We start from the raw sequence: 19,364 nt of genomic DNA, 5'->3' as shown, positions 1-19,364 counted from the left end.
GGTGAATGAGTACAGTAGGGATTGCCACCACCCAATGCTGGAGCCTTGTGGAGCTTTAGGTTTTTCGCTCAATAAACACTCACAATGCCCGGTCTAGAAATCAAAACTGTGATCCTACGACCGCGAGTCCGCTGCCCTAACCACTGGGCTATAGCACCTCCACACACATACACACACACATATATATATATATATATATATAAAATACAAAATGGGACAAGAACACAAAACATCCAGACAGGTGATACAAAAAAGGGACAACAAAACATCCAGATAGACAATATAAAGAAAACAAGGACGGGTCATTCGGAGTTTACTTTCCTCAGTCGAGTTCCAGATTATCTTTGCATATATATATATATATATATATATATAATATATATATATATAAGCTACCAGGTGTAAACCACTCGTTTTATTATCCATTATATATACATACATATATATATATATGTATAAAACTTATATATAAAATGTACAAAAGGGGACAAGAACGCAAACTACACAAAAAAACAGACAGGTCATTCGAGGCCTCTAATCTTCAGTCAGGAACCAGATCATCTTAGCAATTTCGGCTGATTATATATATATATATATATATATATATATATATATATATATACATACATGCATACATATATATATACAATTGTTTTTGTGCATTGCTCCCAGTTGGCAATTATTTAGTGTTTAACATATTATACACATTATTGCATTAATATGACTCAGCAGTTGCTAAATACCAGCACATCTTCAGGCAAGGAAGTTTCAGATCTCATGGTACCTGATACCTGTGAAAGAGCTTTGTAGAGCACACTATAAGATGATATTAGATATATATGTATATTATAAGGGATTATCAATCCAAGCAAAAAAAACTACTTAAGCTCTCTGCTAATACAAATACATCAAGCTAGCAAAATGTTTTCTGATTGATTTAGAACTCTAGGTAATCCTAAGGTGAGATATGAAGTTGAAGTGAGTCACCAGTCAACCATGGTTGCATTATCAAATTAATATTGTATGTTTTTGAAAGGCTGTAAGCTGGCAGAAACATTAGCATGCCAGGCAAAATGCTTAGAAGTATTTCATCTGTCTTTATGTCCCGAGTTCAAATTCTGCTGCAGTTGACTTTACTTTCCATCCTTTTGGGGTTGATAAATTAAGTACCAGTTGCGTACTGGGGTCGAATTAACCAACTGGATCCCTCCCCCAAAATTTCAGGCCTTGTGCCTAGAGTAGAAAAGAATATTGTATTTTTTGAGAATGATATACAAGAAAAGGCATAAATAATGAGCTTTACACATTTATTTATTTGCTGCAGAAATAAAGAAATATGTTAAGCCCATTATTTATGCCTTTTATTATATATATATATAGTATTTATATGCAAGGGGCATTATATATATATAGTATTTATATGCAAGTGGCATTTTCCTTGTTTCTGCCTGTCTCTGTCTCTCTTGTTTACTCTTGTGGGTTCGAGGCCATTGTGAATTCTTGGTAGGGAAGAAGAAGAAGGAAGAGGAGGAGGAGGAGGAGAAGAAGAAGAATGCGGGAGTGCCATGATAGTAGTATGTTACATGGTCAAGTGCCCCGAAAGTGACCTGTTGTGGATGGTAGGGAAGCAAGCTTCTTACTACACAGCCACACCTATATATAGACATGACAGAAGTAAATAGACACCCTTATACTCATTAAAATTTATTTAAACCTGAAATTATACATTTAAATTATCTATTAATTGTTATAATGCGACTATTTAATACTTTGCATTTTTCAATGCCAGGAACCTATTAGGTATGCTACTGATCAGATGATGAATATTTTCTTGTGAAATTTCTTGCCAAGTGTCATGTAATAATCTCAAAAGATTTGGATGTGAAGATGCTTTCTTGTTCTTTTTATGAAGTGTCCTATCCATTATGTTCCAGAGGTGTTTAATAGGGTTTATATCTGGTGACTAGCTTGGCCATGGAAGCTTTTTGATGCCATTTTCATCCAATAAATCTTGGGTCATTTTAGCCGTGTGACAAAGTGCTCTATCTTCCATAAATAGTCTTCTTTAATCACTTCACCACTGAGGAAGATTGGAAGGAGACCTTTCTGCAATATAGACACATATGTATCTGAGTCTATGTTTCCCTCACACTCCACCAGCTCTGATCGACCATTGCTCCTAACTGCTCCCCAGACCATCACAGAATAGTTGCTCTGTTTCATTGTTGGCTGGAATCTTTTCACATCAAATTCTTGATCACAGTGTCTCAAGACCCACACTTGACCACTGTCAAGAAATACAAATCTGGACTCAGAGAATATGACAGTGTCCCAAAGTGCTTGTGGCCTTGCCACCATCTCACTGACCCAATATCTTCTACACTTGATATTAGCTGGTTGAAGTTGTGGCTTCCTTCTTGCTGCTTTGCCATAGTAGCCAAGTTTTTGGAGATACCTGACAGCTTTTCTGGGACTAATATTAACTTGTTCTGCTATGTCAGAGGCCTTACAATGAGGATTATCCTCCATAAAGCAAAGTGTCCTGTCAGAAGACTCTGACAGGAGGTGATGTAGACTCCTTCCCTTCTCTGGTGAATTGCACAATCACTCTATTAACTGTAGAAGGCAGGACTGCAAGTTTTCTGTGACTTTACACTATGTCCACCTTCAGAGTGACCCACAATACAGCCTCTTTGGAATTCAGACAGTTCCAAGGCTTCTTTTGCACATGGTGTGATTAAGCAGTCACATATAGAACCTGAAACATAAAAATGTCAATTAATAAAAAATATAAAGCTTTTCAAATTAGAATAAACGTAAAACGATGTTTTATGGGGTGTCTTTTTATTTCTATCATGTCTGTGTGCCAAATTTACAGAAAACAAAAGATGAAGACAGGTGAAGGAACAAGGAAGGACCTACTGGAAAACGTTTTTCAGTTGGCATATCAGGCTCTGAGACCCAAGAGAGATTCTGTGACTGCATATCACGTCTGCCCTTAAAAATATCTCCCAAATTCTTGGACTCTGAGCTGACATCCTTCTACCAACACCTGAAATTTGGCAAAGTTCTGACTTGCCAAATTTCTCTTTGAAACCCCTAGACTCCACCCTCCCCCACACTCACGTGCACACGCGAGTACGCATGCCCATATACAAACTGTGGTTGTGTTTGTCTCCTACCATCGCTTCACAGCCGGTGTTGTTTCGTTTACGTCCCCACAACTTACCAGTTCGACAATAACAAACCAATAGAATAAGTTACCTGATAAAAAATATAAATAAAAGTGCTGTGGTCAATTTGTGCGACTTAACAGTTCAAGGCGGCCCCTAGCAAGGCCATAGTCTAATTACTGAAACAAATAAATAATAAAACATGTATGTATGTCTATAGTGAATATATATATATTTCGTCTGCCGTTATGTTCTGAGTTCAAATTCCGCCGAGGTCGACTTTACCTTTCATCCTTTCGGGGTCGATAAATTAAGTACGTTATGCACTGGGGTCGATATAATCGACTTAATACTTTGTCCTTGTTTGTTCCCTCTATGTTTAGCCCCTTGTGGGTAATAAAGAAACAGGTATTTCGTCTGCCGTTACGTTCTGAGTTCAAATTCCGCCGAGGTCGACTTTCCTTTCCTTCATCATCCTTTCGGGGTCGATAAATTAAGTACCAGTTACGCACTGGGGTCGATATAATCGACTTAATACTTTGTCCTTGTTTGTCCCCTCTGTGTTTAGCCCCTTGTGGGTAATAAAGAAACAGGTATTTCGTCTGCCGTTACGTTCTGAGTTCAAATTCCGCCGAGGTCGACTTTGCCTTTCATCCTTTCGGGGTCGATAAATTAAGTACCAGTTACGCACTGGGGTCGATATAATCGACTTAATACTTTGTCCTTGTTTGTCCCCTCTATGTTTAGCTCCTTGTGGGTAATAAAGAAATAGGTATTTCGTCTGCCTCCGCCGAGGTCGACTTTACCTTTCATCCTTTGGGGTCGATAAATTAAGTACCAGTTACGCACTGAGGTCGATATAATCGACTTAATACTTTGTCCTTGTTTGTCCCCTCTATGCTTAGCCCCTTGTGGGTAATGAAGAAATATATATATATATATATATATATAATATATATAGAGAGAGAGAGAGAGAGAGAGAGAGAGAGAGACATGTGTGTGTGTGTAAATTAAACAAACACATATATATAATATATATATGATATATATATATATATTATATATATTATATATATATATATATATATATATATATATATATGTGCATATATCCAGCTAGATACGCGTGCGTGTAATAAATTATTCATCTCAGTAAAAAAAAAAAAGTAATTTTTTTTTTTCCACATGAAAAAGAAAAAAGAAAACAAAAAAAAAATTTTGTTTTTAGCAGCGAGGCCATCACTGTGACGTATAGACCCATGTGACTGTGACGTAAGCAATGTAAGCTGCTCGTAAGCCGAGCGCCAAGCCAAGATGGCAGCGGGCCCCACTGTTCCTAATAACAATAACAATAATAATGCTTCTACAAACAATAATACTTGGGCACTTTTGCCCAGCATACTGGTTGTCGACATTCTTTCGTACCTTTCGCTCGAAGACAGGATCCGTGCCAGTACGGTATGTAAGCGTTGGCGATGCTGTCTTTTCCACCCGTCGCTCTGGCCGCGTCTCGTGCTCGAGCTCACTCCCGCTGTCCGTCGCCAGAGGTCCAAGTTCCTGGCGGCTCGCTGTGGCAGGTTCGTACGCCAAATAGAAATCGTCTTTAACTCTCACAACATCGGCCAGGTGAAGGACTGCCTGAAGCTGCTCAACGTCGTCGCCACCAACAAGAACACGCAATGCTTCACGCTTCGTCCGTCTGGTTGCCAGATCGAATGGCCGTCTGTCGCCAACATCGCCGCCTCCGCCGCCTCCGCCGCCGCCAACAACAACAACACCACCAACAACACCACCAACACCACCACAAGCTGCAGCAGCAACAACAACAACAACACCACCACCGCCACCACCACTACCACTACCAACAACAACAGCAACAACAACACAGCCACCACCACCACCAACACCAACAGCACCACCGCCAGTTCTAACAACAACAACAACACCAACACCATCACCTCCGACGATGACAACAACAGCGACGAAGTTGTTGTTGTCGTCGACGACGATGATGACGATGTTGTTGATGCTGATGATGATGATAACGATGCTGATGATGATGCTGATGATGATGCCACCACTTCGGATACGACGAAGACGGAAACTTCGACTCCAACAACAACAACAACAACACCACCACCACCACAATCAACAACAACAACAACAACAACTACCACTAATACTAATACCACTACTACTAGTCCTACCACACCAGCTACAAACAACACAACATGCAACAACAACAACAGCTGCAGCAGCAGCAGCAACAACAACAACAACAACAACCATCTCCACCACCTCCACCACCACCACCACCACCGACACCACCACCACCACCATCACCAACAACACCAGCATCAACAACAACAACAACAACAGCAACAACAGCAACAGCAACAACACCACAATAACAACAACAACAGCAGCAGCAGCAACAATACTAACAACAACAACAACTTCGGTAAGACCAGTGCTGCTGTCGGTGCAGATGGTTCGCAGACGAGTAGTGACAACGGTAACAATAGCAGCGACGAAGGATCTGATAGCCGTGTGTCCAGTCCTACACATCATTCCTCCGATGCTCCTCCCATACACACAATTGATCAGTAAGTATTTTTTTTTTATTGGCAGTCTTTCGTCTTTAGTAGACCTTTCCGTCGATTTCCGTAAAAAAAAAAAAAATTTTTCTTTGTTTGTTTGTTTTTGTGTGTTTTTTTATTCTTATTCCCCCCCCCCCGCCGCCGCCATCAACTTCCTATTGTTTTTTTTTTTCGGGGGCGGGGCGGCGGGGGCGGGGGCGGGGGGGTTTCTTTTCCTTTCCCTCATCAAACAAACAAAACAAATCAGGGAAACCTCCTAAAAAAAAAACATTGGCTGGTCAGTCTAGCTTTGCTAGAAACAGCAGCCAGGCTGTGGTTGTTTCATACAGGAGAAGAAAAAAAAAAAAGGTAAACAAAAAACCCCCCCCAAAAAAAACAAACAAACAAAAAGAATAATACGATTCTGGGAAAAAAAAGACAAAAAAAAAATAAACAAAAAGTCAGCCCCCCCCCTCTCTCTCTGCAGATTAAAATTTTTTTTTTTATTTTGGTTCCCCTCTCCCCCAACTGCCTCTAAATCCGGTTCTTTTCCTCCGCTCCCCCCCCCCCCCCCAGAAGATATTGATGATAGCTGTTTCGAAACTCCATCACCAGAATTCTTCTCTCCCCTCCAGCAACAGCACTCCAACATGTTGCAAGGTTACGACAGGCCAGCAGTTTTGAAAGGAGGGACTAAATCTATACATCAGATCCTCAGTACATGACTGGTACTCATTTTCATTAACTCTGACAGCATGAAAGGCAAAGTTGAGATCGCTAGGATTTTAATAATAATAATAATAATTTATTTTTTTTTAACTACCCACATGGGGCTAAACACGGGACAAACAAGGACAGACAAATGGATTAAGTCGATTGCATAGACCCCAGTGGTACTTAATTTATCGACCCCGAAAGGATGAAAGGGTACCGAAATCCTTTCTACTATAGGCTCTAGGTCTAAAATTTTGTTGGGAGAGGGGTAGTCTATTCCTATCGACCTTAGTGCTCGATTGTGCACTTATTTTATCGATCCTGAATCGATAAAAGGCAAAGTCGACCTCGGCGGAATTTGAACCCACTTCGTAAAATAATGATATATATATATATATATATATATATATATATATATAATAATAAAAACAAAAATAATGAAAATCTTTTCTATTCTTGGCACAAGACCAGAAATTTTGGGCGAGGGGTGGGGACCAGTCGATTAGATCGACCTCAGTACGCAACTGGTACTTAATTTATCGACCCCCGAAAGGATGAAAGGCAAAGTAGACCTCGAAAATAATATTTATAATAATAAAAAAACAAAAATAAGGATAATGAAAGATGTGCTGATATGTTTGATAGTGTAATGTTGGATACACTACACTGTGTAAAAGAAAATAAGTTGGGTATGTCATGCTTGTAACGCTTTGATCGGAGACTGACCTAGGGGCTAATCGACATCAACAGCAAATGGTTTATTTATTTAAAAAAAAAGAAAATCTATGTAGTTTCCTTATTAGTTGTTAAGATATGAATGTGAAAACATCGTTATTTCCTTATCCTGTTCTTAAAAGTGCATTGCGTTGTTATTAATACGTATTGACATAAAATACTGATACACACAGACACACACATACTGATACAGACATATTATACATACTAGCGCAGAGACACATGTATATGTAGGCGCATACTACACATAGAGCACAGATGCTCACGCATATAATATATATATATATATATATATATATATTCACACATAATATATATATATATATATATATATATATATGGTGTCCTGTACTAATATATATATATGCATGTATATATACATATAGATGTAGGTATGTATATGTATGTATGCATATGTTTTATTTGTTAAATTGTTATATATATATATATATATATATATATATATTGTATAGAGGGCATTATTACACATAAATGCCTCACACTAAGAGGGACATAAGTCATTACTACCAAAATTTCACTAATATTGTATAAGATCTTGTTAAGATCCCTTATTAAGAAGTTATCCTTAATTGTTATATATATATATATATATATATTTAATTAATTGTTTTATGGGTTGAAGTTACAGAGTGACTCAAGGTCCTATAGTTTCGAGTATTGACACACACACACACCACACACATGTAATACACCTGTTTGTTCCCTTGACTGCCTTCTTTTGTTTTCTGTAAATTTGAACTATATATATATATATATATAGGCATAACTACACTTGTGTACCCCTTCGACTTTGTTGCCTCATATGTCTGTAGTTATGCCTGTATTTATATATATATTACTTGGTCTTAGAAACTATACTGTCGTAGAGTACAAATTTATTATTCTCAAGCAAGAATGTCGTCGACAGTGACTTCGAAGTGTCGACAGATTGAGGCATGTACAAGCAAACACATATGCGTACATGTATACATTAGTACATGCTGACACATTCACACGAACTCAAAAATATACACACGTACAATCTCACACACACATACATACATACATTTCTGTTTCCCTCCTGTCTGCCAGAAAAACCATTTTTTATTCATTGCTAATAATACTATAAGGAGACGAATGAATGTCACAACCTCTTATTTCTCCATCTGTCCTTACAGATTTAGTTAGTCTTTCATTTGTAACTTCTCTTCGTATTTTATTTTTTTAATAATAGATGTCAGATAGTTACATTTCTGTCGCTAATGTGTGTGTGTGTGCACGTATATACACACATATATAGCATTCAATACATTTTCATATGCAGTGTGTGCGTAATATATCTATATCTATCTATCTATCTACCTACCTCTTTCTCTCTCTCTCTCTCTATATATATATATATATATATTCTGCATTTTATATACAGACATGTTTATGTTCAATGTATATATATATTTGTCATTAGCTAAACGCACACACACATACACACACGTGTGTGTAGATATTGTCAGTTGCAGAAGATCACTGCCTGATATACTACATACACAGTTTAATATGCTTGATGTATGCTTACATATATATACTATATATATATATATATATATATATATAATATATATATATATATAATATATATATATATATATATATATATATATACATCGCTACATGTACTCCTACACCATTGTAAATGTTTGTCCTGTCTGTCTGATTGTCTGTTACATTCTTTACTGCCAAAGAATACAACTATTCTTGCGCTCTTCTGCTACCAGATTTTTATCTGATTGTGGGGGTGGCAAAATTGTCTTGGAGGAGGCGGCGGCGGCGGTGGCAGTAGTGTGGACTTGTAAAGCTTAAAGAAAGCAACGGAACGAACGATGGATGATGATGATGATATTTGGAATCATTGCTGCTGTTTCGCACTTTCTTTTGGAAAGAAAGAAACCTTCCCGACTGTTGACGTTTCAAAAAAATAAATCTGGTTGTAGGTCTATTTTATGCATGGTATATATATATATACGAAGAGACTTCCAGTTCCTCTCCATTTAAACCCCATTCTTTGCCTTACTCATTGCCAGTATTTTCGTTTTATTTTTTACATTGACAACATTTAAGTAGAGAAGTAGTATCGAATCCGCCGAGGTCGACTTTGCTTTTCCTCCTTCCTTTCGATGGGGTTTGAGGTTATGGACTCCGACGCCTCCTCCACTTCTCCTCCTAAAATTGCTGACCTTGTGCCAAAAATTTGAAATCATTATTATCAGTTGAGTGAAGGTTCGTTCTTTTGATGGTCAGAGTAACCCTGGAGTAGTGGGGGTTCCTTGAGTGGTCCTAGTTGGAGGGTATCAAGAATACTGCCTCACTCATGTGCTTATATTCTTTGTTTACTATATATACTTTTCTCTTATTTCACCGTCTCCCCCACATCTTCAATGCAATCCCTCCCACACAAATTGCTGACTGTCCTTGTAAAAGCCTCTTTGGCAAAATAAAAGAAATTATTATTATTATTATTATTATTATATTACCGAGGTCGGTTTGACTCTTTGCATTGTTCTGGGGTCGTTAAGTTTAAGTACCAGTCTTAAAAGCTGTATGGTTCGAAAGGGTAATTATCAAATGTTATCGCTTTCGAAATATGTGACCTTGTGCCTATGTGAGAGGGGAAAAAAATGCTAAAACAAAGAACAAAAATTAGACTCCAAAACATCCACCGAATACAAGAATTACAAGGATATGCTTTTCCCCGAGTGGGGTCGAGGATTTGATTTCGATATCTATTTCAAACTACTTTCACTGACATTGCTAAACGTGGTTTGTAAGAGACATAACGAAGGAATTCTCAAACCATAATTATGTCCGCTTCTTCACAAATCTGGGACGTTATGCCCTCTACAGAAATTTTAAAAAATAATATATATATATATATACACGCACATATAAAATATTGTATTTATTGTTGTTTCTAAGATGGTCGAAGAAATGTTAGAACGTCACAGTCTGACGACTTGCTTTTGCAGTATTTAATTTCATTTCTTCCCGTTCCATTTTGAGTTCCAAGTTGCCCCTCTCTGTCCGACTTGGCTTTCATTCTTCCCTCGATTCCAGGAACTAATCCGCCCCTCCCTGTTACCGCCAGCATCGCCACACACCGTCCCGTTACTTTTGGGGGGTCTCGGTCGGACCAAGGAGAGAGCATGATTATTATTTAATAAAAGACATTATTATTATTATTATTATTGCATTTGCTTTCATTATCACTTTTATTATCATCACTCAGTTTTTTTTGGTTAATATATAGATCCTATATTAACCGTTTTTTTTCCTCCCATCGATTATCTATCTTCATCATCATCATCATCGTCGTGTTTTTGTTGTAAAGAATTTGGTTTTTTTTCTTTTCGCGTTTCCGGTGACCGTTACTTTGTATCATCACTCGCGAGTTCCTCTGTAAACATCGTTTGATTTTTATGTCAACAAACTCACTATAGGATTGATTGATTTATAAGGTGTTGACTTCGATATTGAAGCTTTCAAAAAAAAAAAAACAACAAAAAAAAATCGGGCTTATGAGGTTCTTGTGATGTTTGCTGGTGGCGATGGTGTTTACACTTTGTGTCGGTTGAAGTAAAAAAAAAATCTGATTTTTACTGTTATTGCGTCTTATAAAATCTTTATAGGTAATTGTTGACACAAGACATAAAAATAAACAAACTACAAAACACACACACTTAAAAAGTATGCAAGCTGTCAATGTGGGTGGATATATAATTATATATATATATATATATAAATATATATAAATGTGTGTGTGTGTGTATTTATATGAGAGAAATAGAGAAGTCGAATTCTCAAGACGCAAATCAAAATATATCCCGATGCAAAATGTTGGATGGAAATGGTGCTATTACCATTTTGTAAAGTTCCAAAAATATGTAAATGACGTATACACTGAGAAAATAGATTAAGAAACGAATAGTGAAACCAATTATATCTAATATATTGTTGAATATGTCAGGAATATAGATTGGTTAGTTTGTAGGTTCTTTTTTTTTTCGTATTTAACCCTAATTAACCGTTTTAGACGAGTCTTTTAAAGGTTCTGATTACCATTATACTACACTCCACCCACATAATGTGTTGGCAGAGAATCCGTGCCTCACTCTCTTTAGGTAATTGGTCAACCTGCCAGATGCTAGAAATGGCAGCCAAATGTCTCTTGAATCCCATCCCACGTCTTAAAAAAAACAAATCTGAACATATTGAATAATGCAGTCCTAGTTAAACAATGTAAAAGCAAAATTAAAGCAATAAGAGTGGTGGTAAATTATAACTTAGAATCGTCATTGGCTTGTTTGGTCAAGGCTGACGTTTATTATTTTTTGGGGGAGTGGAGAGGGGGGCAGGGTGTGGCCGGATTAAGCGCCACCACCATCACTACCCTATACTAAAATTGGTCTGAAGGAAAAAGATGCAGGGTCAAGATTCCTCTAAAATTGTCTCATGTCTGTAGCAGACATACATACATACATTTGCCTTGTATCTATTAAATTTTGACCGATGGTGGTGCCTTCAAAATGACCAACTGCCCCTATCTACTCCTCTCATGCCTGTATCTAATTTTTTTTTTGAAAATTAAATTTCTAACCAGTAATGAATGACCTCTTGCGATTTTAATGTAATCCTCTCGCTTTTTCTAAGAATGCATCCAACCTCCCACTTCTATTTTCATTTTAGTTACACTTTGTATTCTGTCTGTCTGTGTGTCATCATTATATCAGCTGTTTTTCTATGCAAGCGTGGGTTGTACCGGTCTGCACTGCAGCATATAGCCATTCATCTTAATCTTACGTTCTCTCATCTTGTGCGTCGAATACAGTAGATGTACATCTTCATTGTCGTCCAATTTCCTTTCATCATGGATGTCATCTCAGTAGCTTTTCTTGTGACATTTTAATCTCCGCAAATCTCAGCTAATAAATTGTGTTTTAAATTCTATATTTTTCATCATGACAATCATCTCATCACCATTGTTGCTTAACAGCTTTTAATCACACTCATCCCTCACTCTAATCTTTTTATCTATTTATCTGTTTGTCTATTTATCTGTCTAACTACCTGTCTGTCTAGCTGTCTATCTGCTTGTCTGTCTATTATTTTTCCTCTCTGTCTATGTATTATCTGTATGTCTAAATGATGATGTGTCTATCTGTCTGTCTGTCTATTTCTGTGTATATATATATATCATTATATATATATGTATAGTTTGTATATATTATATATATTGCATATTTTGTATATGTATATATATATATATACTGTGTATATATACATATTTTGTGTGTGGTGTGTTGTATATATATATATATATATATATATATATATTATATATATATATATTATATTATATTATATATACATACCTAGGCGCAGAGTGGCTGAGTGGAAGTAGCTTGCTAACCAACCACATGGTTCCGGGTTCAGTCCCACTGCGTGGCATCTTGGGCAAGTGTCTTCTGCTATAGCCCCGGGCCGACCAATGCCTTGTGAGTGGATTTGGTAAACGGAAACTGAAAGAAGCCTGTTGTATATATGTATATATATATATGTATGTGTGTGTTTGTGTGTCTGTGTTTGTCCCCCTAGCATCGCTTGACAACCGATGCTGGTGTGTTTACGTCCATGTAACTTAGCAGTTTGGCAAAAGAGTCCGATAGAATAAGTACTAGGCTTCCAAAGAATAAGCCCTGGGGTCGATTTGCTCGATGAAAGACGGTGCTCCAGCATGGCCATGGTCAAATGACTGAAACATGTAAAAGACTAAAAGAGTAGATCCGGTCACTTTTGCTGAATGACCTCCCTCAAACACTTCAAAATGTGGCTGTAGAACTCTTGATTGATGGTCTGACCCTGGGGTATAGATTCTTGATGCACAATACTGTGGATGTTTAAATAAATGATGAGCATTCTCTTGGTTGAGCTGCGGCTCTGTCGTGCCTTCCTCGGTTGTAGAGATGAAGGGCTCTTCCATCGTGATGACTGATGCTTCATCTCAGGTCATACCTATAGGCCCAACTCTCAACATGAAGGATGTGTCATCAGTGGCATGTTACCGGAGATCTTGACATACTTCGATTCAATGTTCTTTCTACTCAGTGGTCATCAAGCAAGGGACAAACTTGGTGAAGACATACTGCATGTTCAATTCAGGTGTTAGGATTGCCTGCACACTCCCATATGACAGACCAACATCAGGAATGTCGTTGATTGTCCTCTGATGATCCTCATGCACAAATTGATAAATTTTTTTCACATTTCCAGGGGTGACACTCGTGACAGGTCTTCCAGATTGCTTATCGTCTTTCAGGGATGCTCTTCCGCTTTCGAAGTGCCTGTGCCACTCGAAACATTGCATACAACCCATTGCCTCATTGCCATAAGCTTGCCAAAGCATTCTCAATGTCTCTAGCAGATTTCCCAAGTTCAGTGCAAAATTTCACATTGGCGCTTTGTTCCAACTTCCTGTCCATCACAAAATCACACACTACGGCATACACATGATCACAAAAGCAACACATTTCGCAACTTGCGAAGTAAACACAGCAATGTCACTTGTCATACTGCCCAATGGAGGTCAGTGCCAGCTCTCACTTAGTACACAACTGTGTGCTGCCATCTGTTGGCATGTTACAGAACTAGTTTGGGAACTTTTTGATACCACCTTCATCATCATTTTTCACTTAACGTCCGCTTTCCGTGCTGGCATGGGTTGGACGATTTGACTGAGGTCTGGCGAATCAGACTCCAATCTGATCTGGCAGAGTTTCTACAGCTGGATGCCCTTCCTAACGCCAACCACTCCGAGAGTGTAGTGGGTGCTTTTACGTGCCACCGACACAAGGGCCAGTTTGGTGGTATTGGCAACGGCCACGCCCAAATGGTGATTTTTACGTGCCACCTGCATAGGAGCCAGTCCAGTGGCACTGGCGACAACCTCACTCGAATATTTCACATGTCACAAGCACAAGTACTAGTAATATGCACTCATGTGTGAAGACGTGTATGGCTGGGTGTTGTACTCACAGTTATAAGATTGTGGTTTCAGTACCCAGACTTGCACTGCATTGTGTTCTTGAACAAATCTCTTCATTTCATATTGCTCCACTCCACTCATTTGCAAATGGGTATCTTGGTAATGGACTGGCTTTCTGTTCATGGCAAATGTTGGCCTGCTTGCAGAGCATCTACTTCCGCTAATGACTTCGTCACCTAGGTAACGGAAGCTATCAACTACCTGTAGTTTTTCTCCCTGGAATGTGACCAGCTGTTCTCTGCACATTTTCAGTGTTTATTACTCCTGAGCATTTGCCACATACAAAAACTATCTTCCCAGTTAGCCTTCCTTTGATATTGCTGCACCTCTTATATGCCCATAGTTTACAATAGGTACAATGGCCTTTTCTACAGATCGAGCAGGGCCAACTACCTGAAGGGATTTGTGGTTTGTCTGCCTTATATATATATATATATATATATATATATATATATATATATATCTATCTTTGTGGTACCAGTGCCGGTGGCACACAAGAAAACCATCCGAACGTGGCCGTAGCCAGTACCGCACCGACTGGCCTCCGTGCTGTGGGCACGTAACAAACACCATCGATCGTGGCCGTTCGCCAGCCTCATCTGGCACCTGTGTCGGTGGCACGTAAACAAAAAACACATCCGAAGACCCGGCAAGACTAGTCAGGCCATAACCTGTGGCCCCTACCTGGGACGTAGTCAGTCCACCTGTGCATACCTTCCTTCTGTGACACTTGTGAAGACCTGTTGAGGCAAGTGAAAATCAAAACAAATCAAAATAGATGAACATCAATGGAATTTGTATCTTCGTGGTACCAGTGCCGGTGGCACACAAGAAAACCATCCGAACGTGGCCGTAGCCAGTACCGCATCGACTGGCCTCCGTGCTGTGGCACGTAACAAACACCATCCGATCGTGGCAGTTTGCCAGCCTCATCTGGCACCCTGTGTGGTGGCACATAAAAACACCATCCGAGCGTGGCCGTCTGCCAGCCTCGTCTGGCACCTGTGTCGGTGGCACATAAAAACACCATCCGAGCGTGGCCGTCTGCCAGCCTCGTCTGGCACCTGTGTCGGTGGCACATAAAATCACCCACTACACTCTCGGAGTGGTTGGCGTTAGGAAGGGCATCCAGCTGTAGAAACACTGCCAGATCTGACTGGACTGGTGCAGCTTTCGGGCTCCCCAGTCCCCAGTTGAACCGTCCAACCCATGCTAGCATGGAAAGCGGACGTTAAATGATGATGATGATGATGATATATATATATTTATGTGTGTCTTTGTGTCTGTGTTTGTCCCCATCATCACTTGACAACTGATGTTGGTGTGTTTACATCCCCATAACTTAGTGGTTCAGCAAAAGAGACTAATAGGTTAAGTGCCAGGCTTACAAAGAATAAGTCCTGGGGTTGATTTCTTCAACTAAAAGGTGGTGATCCAGCATGGCCACACTCAAATAACTGAAACAAGTAAAAGAGTAAGAAGAAATATATGTATGTATATATATATAGAAATTCGGGGTAAGTACTTGATATTATAAGCACCTGTGTATACCGTTTGGTGGTGTAGGTGGTGGAGTAAATTGATCAAAATAAAAAAAAACATGATGCGAAGGATTCAGCGGTACATATGTTCGGCCTTTATTAGACAGATTTATAACAATGCATAATGTATGTCTGTGGCCTTCTTCAGCCGCGCACAACAGCTTCCACAAGGACATGTGTTACATCAAAAATTCTTGGTTGGGGATGCAAATCCTCTCATTCACGTACGACATAATGCAGCAGCAGCATAGAATTGAAGCGTCCATCTCTTTCTTCTCTCAATAGAATGAGGGAAATTGGATGTTGAGGTAATGTAAATAAATAAATACATATATATATATATTATATATATATGTATTTGGATGTTGAGGTAATGTAAATAATAAATACATATATATATATACATATATATATGTATTTATTTATTTACATTACCTCAACATCCAATTTTCCTCATTCTACATTGAGAGAAGAAAGAGATGGACGCTTCAATTCTATGCTGCTGCCGCATTATGTCGTACGTGAATGAGAGGATTTGCATCCCCAACCAAGAATTTTTGTGTAACACATGTCCTTGTGGAAGCTGTTGTGCGCGGCTGAAGAAGGCCACAGACATACATTATGCATTGTTATAAATCTGTCTATAAAGGCCCGAAACATATGTACCGCTGAATCCTTGCATCATGTTTTTATTTTATATTATATAATATATATATATATATACATACATATATATATATATATATATACAATAAATGAAAGAATGGAGTTGAACGACGAATTAACAAAATTCCTTTATTCTTGACATATGTTTCGAAGGCTGCATATTTGCTATGGGTTCAGTGTGGGCAGTCATCTAAAAGTTTTTGTGCATCTTGATGCTGACATAAGTTCCTTGTTTTTCCTGATGAGAAGGCGGCATAATGCACCCCTTATTCCTTCGAAATTAGGAATATGCAGTCTTCGAATCATATGTCGAGAATAAAGGAATTTTGTTAATTCGTCGTTCAACTCCATTCTTTCATTTATTTGTATTTAAAAAAACACACAAATTTCCACACGAAAGCACGTGATCTCTGCCCTTGGCATGTAGCTTCAACCGTGTTTTTCTGACGTGAATTTGCTACCCAGGTATCGGTTAACCGAATTATCCATAATAAGATAATTCATTCAACTACTCAAATATTTATATATATATATATATGTATATGTATGCATGTATATGTGTGTCTGTTTATTACCTCTGCCTTAGCAAAAGCAGAGATATTGTTTTCAGTCGTGTTTGTTTGTCCGTGGACAAGATATCTCAAGAACCGCTGAAATACACTCAACTACTCTCACAAACAAGAATACTAAAAATGAACCCAGCTATTCTCAAAAATTAAGTAAAAAAAAACGGAAAAATAATCCAGAATCCTTGTCCAGTACCGGATCGATCCCAAAATCTAATCAGTTCATGCCAGTCACTAGGACAAACATCCCTGAAAGTTTCATCTGAATCCATCCAGCGGTTCTTGAGATATCTTGTCCATGGACAAACAAACAAACACAACTGAAAACAATATCTCCGCTTTCACTAAGATGTAATAAATGACTAAGCCAAGCGATAAACCAACCACTATGGAGGAAGCTTACCAAGTCATACCAAAGCCATAAACAGTCATAGCTGCAGTGACTGACTCACAGTTGCAGATATTCTTTTATTTGTTTCATTCGAACAAATTGACCCCCAGGACTTATTCTTTAATAAGCCTAGTACTTATTCTATTGGTCTCTTAGTGGATGTAAACACACCAACATTGGTTGTCAAGTGATGGTGGAGGGGGAACAAAAACACACACACACACACACACACACACACTCGCGCACACATATATACGACGGGCCTCTTTCAGTTTCCGTCTACCAAATCCACTCACAAGGCTTTGGTCGACCTGAGGCTATAGTAGAAGACACTTGCCAAGGTGCCACGTAGTGGAACTGAACCCAGAACCATGCGTTTAGGAAGCAAGCATCTTACCACACAGCCACTACTGCACCTATGTATATACAATATCATCTTTTAACATCCACTTTCTGTGTTTGCATGAGTTAGACAAAATTTGCCGAGGTAATTTTTCTATGGCTAGATGCCCTTCTTATTGCAGCCCTCACCAATTTACTATTTGCAAGTAAAGTAATTTTCCCCATGGTTGGTCATGGAAGATTAGAAATGAAGGTCACTGCTTATATATATGACAGGGACGCTTGTTTACAACAAGCAGGAGGTCTCAAGACAAGGAGCACCACTGTGATTTTGCACTCGTATGCATGATTCTTCTTCAGCTGATTTTTTTCAGGGTGGTGGGGTTTCACATCATCACTCCAGTATGTGCTTTTGCCCTGGTTGTTGGACTATTTTGTGTATAGGGGATCTTGACACTACTGCCCTCATCTGACCCTCAAGCCAGGCTGTTGGTTCATCTGATATCTGGAGAGGAGAATGTCTAGTGCATTTTTGAAAATATCTATGTCCATACTCACGTCTTAAATTTTGTGGCAGAGCCTTTGAACCCTAAGCTATTGCAGTACCTGGTCCTGAATTTAGATGGAGTGAACAGTACCCTTGGTATAATACAACGGTGTCCAGTTTGGACATTTATATAATAGGTGCAGGAGTGGCTGTGTGGTAAGTAGCTTGCTTACCAACCACATGGTTCCGGGTTCAGTCCCACTGTGTGGAACCTTGGGCAAGTGTCTTCTACTATAGCCTCGGACCGACCAAAGCCTTGTGAGTGGATTTGGTAGATGGAAACTGAAAGAAGACCATAGTATTCATGTATATATATATATATGTGTGTGTGTGTCTGTGTTTGTCCCCACCAACATTGTTTGCTGGTGTGTTAACGTCCCCGTAACTTGGCAGTTTGGCAAAAGAGACCGATGGAATAAGCAGTAGGCTCACAAAGAATAAGTCCTGGGGTTGATTTGCTCGACTAAAGGCGGTGCTCCAGCATGGCCGCAGTCAAATGACTGAAACAAGTAAAAGAGGGTAATACTTAATGTTGAAATTAGGTACTAACCCTTCCAAAATTTTCCATATGTAAATTATTATATATATATATATATATATATATATATATACATATATATGTGTGTGTGTGTGTAAATAAGTGTGAGTATGAAAGAAAGAAAGGAAATGGAATTCACGAGACTTTATTATTCAGTACGATTGATTTGACCATCATGCATTAGTTCCTTGAGGGTGAGATGCTGTAGAAATAGTTGTGGTGGCTCATGTAAAAAGACCTGTGCTGTGCCACATAAACACACCCAGCACACTGTAAAGGGGTTGGCATTAGGAAGGGCATCCAACCATAACAATCATGGCGAATCAGACTAGAGTCTGGTGCAGTTCCCCAGCTTGTCAGCTCTGGTCAAACCGTCCAACCCATGCCAGCATGGACAACAGGCATTAAATGATGATGATAATGATGATGACGATGGTTGATATATATATATATATATATGTATATATTGGCAGGGCTGG

At 38.8% G+C, this 19,364-nt stretch overlaps 1 protein-coding gene and 1 long non-coding RNA gene across 2 annotated transcripts in view; one reads left to right on the top strand and one right to left on the bottom strand.

Annotated features, from left to right (window-relative positions):
• Positions 1 to 1,691: 1,691 nt before the first annotated feature.
• LOC118765651 lies at positions 1,692 to 4,993 on the bottom strand. Its single transcript, XR_005001516.1, has 2 exons — positions 4,599 to 4,993; positions 1,692 to 2,758 (listed from the first exon to the last, which is right to left on the bottom strand). It is a non-coding gene; the product is annotated as an uncharacterized LOC118765651 (long non-coding RNA).
• Positions 4,994 to 5,495: 502 nt separating this feature from the next.
• LOC115218129 (F-box only protein 33) overlaps positions 5,496 to 19,364 on the top strand; it is a 53,448-nt gene continuing 39,579 nt past the window's right edge. The window contains exon 1 of the mRNA XM_029787926.2: positions 5,496 to 5,779. The gene's annotated coding sequence lies outside the window, so the exon portion shown is untranslated. The remainder of the gene's footprint in view (positions 5,780 to 19,364) is intronic.

Source organism: Octopus sinensis, linkage group LG12 (genome assembly GCF_006345805.1).
Source record: "Octopus sinensis linkage group LG12, ASM634580v1, whole genome shotgun sequence".
Lineage (NCBI taxonomy): Eukaryota > Metazoa > Mollusca > Cephalopoda > Octopoda > Octopodidae > Octopus > Octopus sinensis.
This window is presented reverse-complemented; position numbering and strand designations above follow the sequence as displayed.